The sequence below is a fragment of the Miscanthus floridulus genome, chromosome 10 (assembly GCF_019320115.1).
Source record: "Miscanthus floridulus cultivar M001 chromosome 10, ASM1932011v1, whole genome shotgun sequence".
Lineage (NCBI taxonomy): Eukaryota > Viridiplantae > Streptophyta > Magnoliopsida > Poales > Poaceae > Miscanthus > Miscanthus floridulus.
In genome coordinates, this window is record NC_089589.1 from 132,741,642 (window position 1) to 132,749,899 (window position 8,258).

An 8,258-nucleotide genomic window follows, 5' to 3' on the forward strand; every position below is an offset into this window, starting at 1 on the left:
AATCGCTAGACTATAATCACCATCGTAAATAATAGCCGTTGTATCTGAGAAATTAATAAGCCTAAAATTTGGGGAAAAGAAAAAAATTTAGGTTCGTGTTGTCAAAATACAGACAGCAGCTAAAGCCATCATAGTTTAAGCAAATGATCAACTAAATGTATAATGGAGATACATAGAGGTGCTATGTAATGAAACAATGGGTATTCATAAAAAATACATATAAATCAATAATTGACAGATTATCATAACTGAATATAGACTATGGAGTACATATTATAGCTATTATTTTAGAACATTAGTGAAGAGAAAATATATTTAATATAAGTAATTTTTATTAATTAGTGTCTCCTAAGATTCTAACCCGTGCGAGAGAACGGGTTGATGAACTAGTTTATATAATAAGATAATAACATTTATGATGCCAACTGAGTATCATTATATTCTTCATCAATTATACTTTCATGGTATACCTATTTGATATCATACATCTTTACGATTCTCTCTATAATTTTGGTCAAACTTGAGATGCTTTGATTCTCCAAGATTATTGGAATGACTTATAATTTAGAATGGATGGAGTATGTTCCTAGAAAAAAGGCAAAACGGCTTATAATTTTCGATAGGAGTACTTTCTAGCAAAATGCTTACAATAACATCCATGAACGGCCAGCTCTAGAGATGTGCTAGGGGCTAGAGGGCAGCTATGTAGCAGCATAGTAGAAGTAGTATGACGACGACTGACCTGCAAACTGAAACACAAGGGCTCATCGAGCGAGCCGAGCAATCTGAGCTCGCACGGCCGGCAAATGAGGTTGCTGCTCAAGCTCAAGTGCAGTGCAGAGAGAAATTAGGGTAAGGAAGGATGCCTGGATTGAGAGCCTTGCCAGCTGCTCTGGTTGTTTGGCTCAAGCCAACTAGGGCCCGCATGATTTGGTTTGGTGCCCGTGCATAGTGGCTTCATGTACTAATTAGTAATAGTAAGATTTTAGAATTAAGGCACAGCATGGCTCTGGAATGCCACAGATTCTTCTTAATGAAACATGTGTGAAGGCATGTTCTCGAAAAAAAAGAATGCCACAGTTCGAATTCCGAACTGAATGGAAACAGCGGCGCTATATATGGCAAGTTATAACTGAAACACGAAGGATGAAACGATGCAAGCAAGCAAGAGGAGAAACAGAATAATGGGGTCACCTCAATTTTGCGGGCAGTGCTTGGGTCCTTGGGCTATCTCCTCTCTGTATTCCTTTTTTTATACATAAGGAGGCTATCTTCTCTTCAGTATGTGACTAGCGGTGAAATTAAGGCAAGGAGACAGCAGGTATGGGTCTTATAGGTTATATAAGCAAGGGGGAAAAAGGAGATGATCCAATGCTCGGTACACACTCCAAGGATTGAGTGCAAACTTGGCATTTGAGCACGCTCTGCTGGATTGTAGTAGTATAATAGTTGTTTCTTTTCTGTGTACGGAGGGAGCTCAACGATTCTTCGCTTCTCTGCATTTCTGAAATTGATAGTTCTTTTCCTGCGATGTAAAAGTAGCTATGAACTAAGGGCCCATTTGGTACAGCTTTGCTTCACTAGTGAAGTAACTTTTTCTCATAAAAGTAGCTATGAACTAAGGGCCCGTTGAGAAGGGTTTGCAATTTCTGAGAAAAGCCATAGGATGCCAGTTGTTGACACTAAAAAATGTCCAAGGTGGTTTTGGGCGCCATGAATAAGTTATAAACATCTTGCACATGTTTGGGGTCAAACGGCGCAGCAAAAAGACCAACGAATCGCGCGGAGAAGACGGCAAGCCACGGCGAGCTGCACAGTGCCAGTCGGCTTAATTAGCCGACTGCAAGAGTTGGCTAGCCAGCCAGCACCTGCTCGGGGCCGTGAAAGTCGGCTTAGCCGACTCCCCCTATCGGCTAAGCCGACTCAGGTCTGGAAACCGACTAGGTTAAGACTAAAAGTCGGTTTTAGGTAAATTTTGACGTGAGAAACTTGGAGATTACGATTTGGACTTGTTTTCTACTGGAATAAGACCACCCCCTCTATAAATATGAGATGTTCACGGCCGATTGAGTTCCCATCTATCCGATTATCAAAAAACCAATCTATCAACTCCTTTTGCCCCTTTACTCCTCTCTCAACCCCTCCCGCTGTTCGTCACGTCTCCCGACAATATTTTTTGGCATCCTAGGTAGCCTTCCTGGTCCTAGGAGATCGTCCACGTGCTCCTCCCCGACGGGTCTTCCTGGGAGAAGTTCGGGAGTGTTTTCGGCCAAGAATGAGCTCTATATCGGCCTTACTTGTTTCTAAATCGGTTTGATCGATTATGTTGCATTCTTGCTACGTTGCAGGTTGTGTGCAACCTCTTTGGGTGTCCAAGACCTTGGCTGGTGTGTTGGCTTCGATCACATTCAACATCAACATACTTTTTGGTGATTTTGCTGGGGAAAGCAAAGCGATCCAAGATTCAATCTACTAGCAACATGGGAAGCAAGGGTGAAGCCGCTGGTGAGAAGGGGATTACGATTTGGACTTGTTTCCTACTGGAATAAGACCACCCCCTCTATAAATATGAGATGTTCACGGCCGATTGAGTTCCCATCTATCCGATTGTCAAAAAACCAATCTATCAACTCCTTTTCCCCCTTTACTCCTCTCTCAACCCCTCCCGCTGTTCGTCACGTCTCCCAGCAAGATTTTTCAGCATCCTAGGTGGCCTTGCTGGTCCTAGGAGATCGTCCACGTGCTCCTCCCCGACGGGTCTTCCTGGTAGAAGTTCGGGAGTGTTTTCGGCCAAGAATGAGCTCTATATCGGCCTTACCTGTTTCTAAATCGGTTTGATCGATTATGTTGCATTCTTGCTACGTTGCAGGTTGTGTGCAACCTCTTTGGGTGTCCAAGACCTTGGCTGGTGTGTTGGCTTGGATCACATTCAACGTCAACATACTTTTTGGTGATTTTGCTGGGGAAAGCGAAGCGATCCAAGATTCAATCTACTAGCAACATGGGAAGCAAGGGTGAAGCCGCTGGTGAGAAGGGCGACAAGACCAGTGTCCCTCACGATGCTAACAAGATCTTCCTTTAGTCCGTTGAAGAGCTTACCGACGAGTTGCGCCAGAAGTTACAAGACAAGCTCGATGCCGATGTCAAGGCTTTCTTGGAGAGCTGCACCAAGAATCGACATGATAAGGTTACCTAGTTCCGTGAGCCCGCCTACGGTGATGCTATCGCTACTACAACTACAGACACCGAGGTAAGGCCCACTGATAAACCTAGATATGATAAAGATGCATATATTGATCCTTATCCCACGCATACCAATTACGCTACTATGATGGGTGATCATAAGAAAGTAATTGATAAGTTGGCCACTACACCACAACACCGCATCACCGTCAGACATCTGACGCTAAAAATCTGTCGCTAATTCCTCATTTAACGACTCATTGTCTGTCACTATAGGTAATCATATTTAACGTTAATCCGTCTATCACTAAAAACAGATATACCGTTGATCTATCTGTCGCTACAAAATAGGCCCCACGCCTAGCTCACGCACCCCAAAGGTAAATGCTTGAGACTGCAACCGAAGATTAATTGAATGACAAGTGACTATAAACAACGTTGGTCATAATACAGCCACAAGCCACAAAACCAATCATATAACTTATCAGGTCTCTAGCAAGTAATAACTTATCTGAGTAAATGAATTTACCTTATGATCAACTTATTATACTTAATTGCGGAAGCGTAAAGTTGACTTAATTTAATAATGAGCATATTAACTTTAGTCTTAAATTAATCCTAAAAAGGGTCTTAAATATTTGTTATAGCCTTCCTTAAGAATGTCTAAAACTTTGCATTATGCCCAAGAATGAGCCTTATAAGTATGACTTAGGACAATAAACAACTTATTAGTGGACAATAGAATCGTGATAATCAATAGTTGTAAATAACTTTCGTAAAAAATGTAACTATGAAAGCCACTAAAATAAAGCCCAAACTCAATTATAAACATTTTGCTTAAGAAGGCTAAAACTTATCACTTAGAGAATAAATAAATACTTAGAATTAGAGAAAGAAAAAATACTTATGCATTTTTTTAATAACTTAAATAGCCCATTATTCAAACTTAGTTTAAATATGCCTACACTTAATATGAACTTTAATTTCTCCAACTAAATTTTTCCGTTGGTTCTAACTTAATCGGAGAAAAGAGATTAAACTTATGGCGGGAATAATATATTATGCTTAGGAAATAAAACATATATATATATATATATATATATATATATGGAAAAAGCTTAAATAAATCCACTTAATAATTAAACTTAGTCTTAACTTTAACTATTATTATTCTTAACCACTGACATACTTGAATAATTAAATAATTCTCAGATTAAGATTTTCCCATTGGTTCCAATCTAACTAGAGAATATTTCTCAATGTTTGCAGTGGAATCAACTAATATTTATTTGCTTAGTCTTAGTGCTAACCAGTGCATTAATTAAATAATAGAGAAGCATATTGAAAAGCACTGTAAAAAGGAAACTTATTTTGGTCTGACTTAGCATTTAGCTCGTCTTAGCACAGCATGCAACCGTGCATGCCAGCAAACGCTCAACCTCGGCCTAGGCCGGTGAAGGCTATTGAGCAGACTTCTCCCTCGCTGGCTTGTGAAGGCCCTGAGCTTTCTCAGCCATCCAGATGCATCGGATGGCTGCCCTTCAATTTCGGAGGATCAAAACCAGCAGGAAGCCAGTTCCCCAAAACCCTAGCTTCACTTTTCTTTTCTTCCTCCTCCGCCTTCCACGCTCACGCCAGCCGCCGCACAGCTAGGAGACCGGCACGACGACGGCCCGAGCAAGCAACGGTAGGAGATGGTGACGCCACCGTGGCACCCCTCGCCGGCGCACGCGCGCAGCCGAAGCTGCACGCGGCACCGCCGTGGAGCCCTTTGCTGGTCACGCACACGCACGCGAGGAGCCTCACGGCGGCGGCGGCGGTTCTTGATGCGCCGGCGGCGAGCTTTCGGACGAGCCCATCGCCTCCGTTTTAGGTGAGCACTAGGCCCATTTCTTAATCTTAGGGTTGGGAATTTGGTACAAGATTTGGGGAATTTTGATTTAAGGTTCGGATTTTGGGAATTTCTTGAAGAAATTGGGCTTAGAAAATGAAATTGATTTGATTCATGTGTTACTGGAGGGAGGGAGGTGATTGTTTACATTAGTTATAGTTGATCTAAGGTTTCAATTTAATCCTTTGCGGTGATTGTTCATTCACTCAGATGTCAATCGATGGATAGCTAAATAAGGTTCTATTGCTGTTGAGAGAGCGGTGAATGTGATAGCTGACTCTGTCTGCTCAGTGCTTTTAGATACAATTATTAATGGTATAGTGAGTTGTACAAACTAAGTTTCTTCCTTTATAATTTCATTTACTGGATAGCTTCTAATTTCACTTAATCCATTCAAATAAAGTTTATTGTTCCTATCTTATTGAGAGGACTGCTGCATGGCCATACAAAACATGCTTCCATCACCAGATAAATAAATACTCCATGCTTTAAGTATGATCTCCCTAGCATATTTCTAGTAAAAGAAACAAAAAGGCTATGAAAAAAGAATTGAAAAAAATGGGACACATGAAGGTCCCAAAGTATTGGAAAAAAATATAGGGATACATGAAGGTCCCAAGGTATTGAAAAAAAAACATATGAGCACATGAAGGCTCATGAGAAAAATAATAGCCATGTCTCAAAAAGAAAAAGCTAGAGATCATATCAAAGGAGTATAGTTCCACCAAATTCCACACACTCGCACAGTTTTGATCTAAGAGTATGATGCTTCTCTCCGGTGAGGTCCGAAATTTGACTTTACAATATATGCAAGGTAAGTGTGCCTCAAACTTTCATTCCTACCCAAGCTCAAGTAGGATGATCAAAGAGAAGGCAAACTTTTAAAATATGCCTTGGTGAGGAACCACTTACAAATTTGAGTGGCTTGAGAGAATCATTCAAGGAACAAAAGCTATCTTTATGTTTTCAAAACCATACAAAAACCTAAGTATCTGAACAAGGATAGAGTGAGAAGATTTGAATCCAAGTTGTTCCATTTTTCAATTACTCAAGATATTTTGGTAGATACTTGGAAGTTCACAGGTTCAGTTGAAGCTTGGAATAACTTGTATGCAGATTTTAAATCAAGGAGATGAACCCGCTTAGTCCTTAGAACTTTACTCGAGGACGAGCAAAGAACTAAGTGTGGGGAGCTTTGTTGGCGGTGCTTAACTCATATTTCAACCACCAACATTTAAACAAAATAAAGAAATTTGAATGCCAAAACCAAGAATTAGGGTTTATAACTCATATTTTCCACGAGTTTTGGTATATACATGTTTTGCAGGGCACAACTATGAAATACACATCAAAATATGCAATCAGGGAAAGCACAAAGCCCATTTAGGCCAAGGAAGCTCAAGGTAGCCCATCCAACTCCAATTCTGGGCAGAATACCGACATAGAAATGGCCCAAGCCCACTCAAGAACCGACCACACGAAGGCGGTGGCGAGGTGGGCCTGGCCTGGTGCGGCAGCACCCCTGGTGCGGGCACACTGCCCCCAGCTCCACTCGGCCACACCTTGCGCAGGAGGTTCATTCAATGTGCCACGAGGTCGGTTGCATAGGGGTCTTGCCTAAAATACACGCGCAAACCGACCTCCTCAAGCTATATAAGAAGACCACCTCTTCATTTGAAATAACACACAACAAGAGAGCAAGAAGAGAAGAGCAGCTATATTCCTACCTAGGCTTTAGCTAGAATTAGAATAGGGAGTGAGTGAGCTAAGAATTGGAGTACCGGAGTGTCGGCTACCTCTACTTCTTGTACTTGAAGACCCTTGTACATCAACTGGATGGAGTGCCGGGGTTGTTGGCTCCCTCTACACTTGTACCTCAACGTACCGAATACTACTTGAAGTATAAGGTTCATGTTTATCTTTGGTGTTGAGTTTTAAGAATTATCTTTGATCACTATATTCTTGCGGGTTCGTCGTCCGTTCTCATGACGGATACTCTAGTAGAACGGCCCTGATAAAGACGGATAACCCTTGCATGCGCGCTAGAGTAGTGGTCGATAGCATAGACGTGGTGTCTAGGCTAGAGGCTACCTTCGTTTGCCTCGTTCTCTACGGTTGAGGGTAGGCGGCAGGTGGTGACAGCCCTGTCTGTCCCTTGTAACCCCCCACGTTCGGGTTCGGCATAAAGTTGGAAGCCGGAGGTACTTGGCAGACCAAGTATAAGCCGGTGCCCGAAATAAGTCTATAGTGGCAGAGCTATCTTAACTTAGGTTCTCTATCATTAGAAAAACCTCACTACCCAAGCTATCTTTCTTCTTGTTATCTTGGTCGAACTAGCTAAGAGTCTTTACACATCCGTTCCTTTGGGAAAATACGATACCCTGAATACTTCCGGGTGAAGTGCTACGACGGTATAGTCGTGCGCTTGCGGATTCTTTCGCTTACGCTAAGATCGCAAGATGAGATGAGGGGGAGGCAGTCATTGACAGCGAGCTTGTGGGGAGAGAGGGGGAGACCGAGGTAAGTTTGTGGAAAGAAAGAAACGGTGGTTCCAAAAATGGTAGCAAGCTCATGAGCAGCAGCGTCAGAATTACCAATACGAAGGAAAGTGGTTTTGTGGTAGTTGATGGAGAGACCAGTAGCATGCTCAAACATTTCCAGGACTTGTTTCGCCCGAAGGATGGAATCACGAGAACAATGAAGGAAAACAAGCGTATCATCTACATATTGAAGAACAGAACAGGGATCACTTGGAACCAGGGTGTGCCGAAGCGAGGAGGATATGCGAGGATGATGAAGGAGGCAACGAATAACATCAGCCACAATAATGAATAAATAGGGGGAGAGGGGATCGCCCTGCCGGAGGCCCTTATGGCAGTTAATCCATCGACCTGGAACGCCATTGAGTAACACAGAAGTTTTTCCGGTCTCAAGTAAACTAAGGATCCATGAGCACCACTTGTCAGAGAAGCCTCCGAACCGGAGGATTTGCATGAGACTATCCCACTGAACGGAGTCAAAAGCCTTACGAAAATCCAGCTTGAGGATGATAGTGGGAGCATTCCATTTGTAGCAGCAATAAAGGAGATCAGTGGCATAAGCAAAGCTTTCAGCAAGGCACCGGCCCAAGTACAAAACTAGATTGGTCCCCACTAACCAGAGATGGGATCAGCGGCTGCAAGCG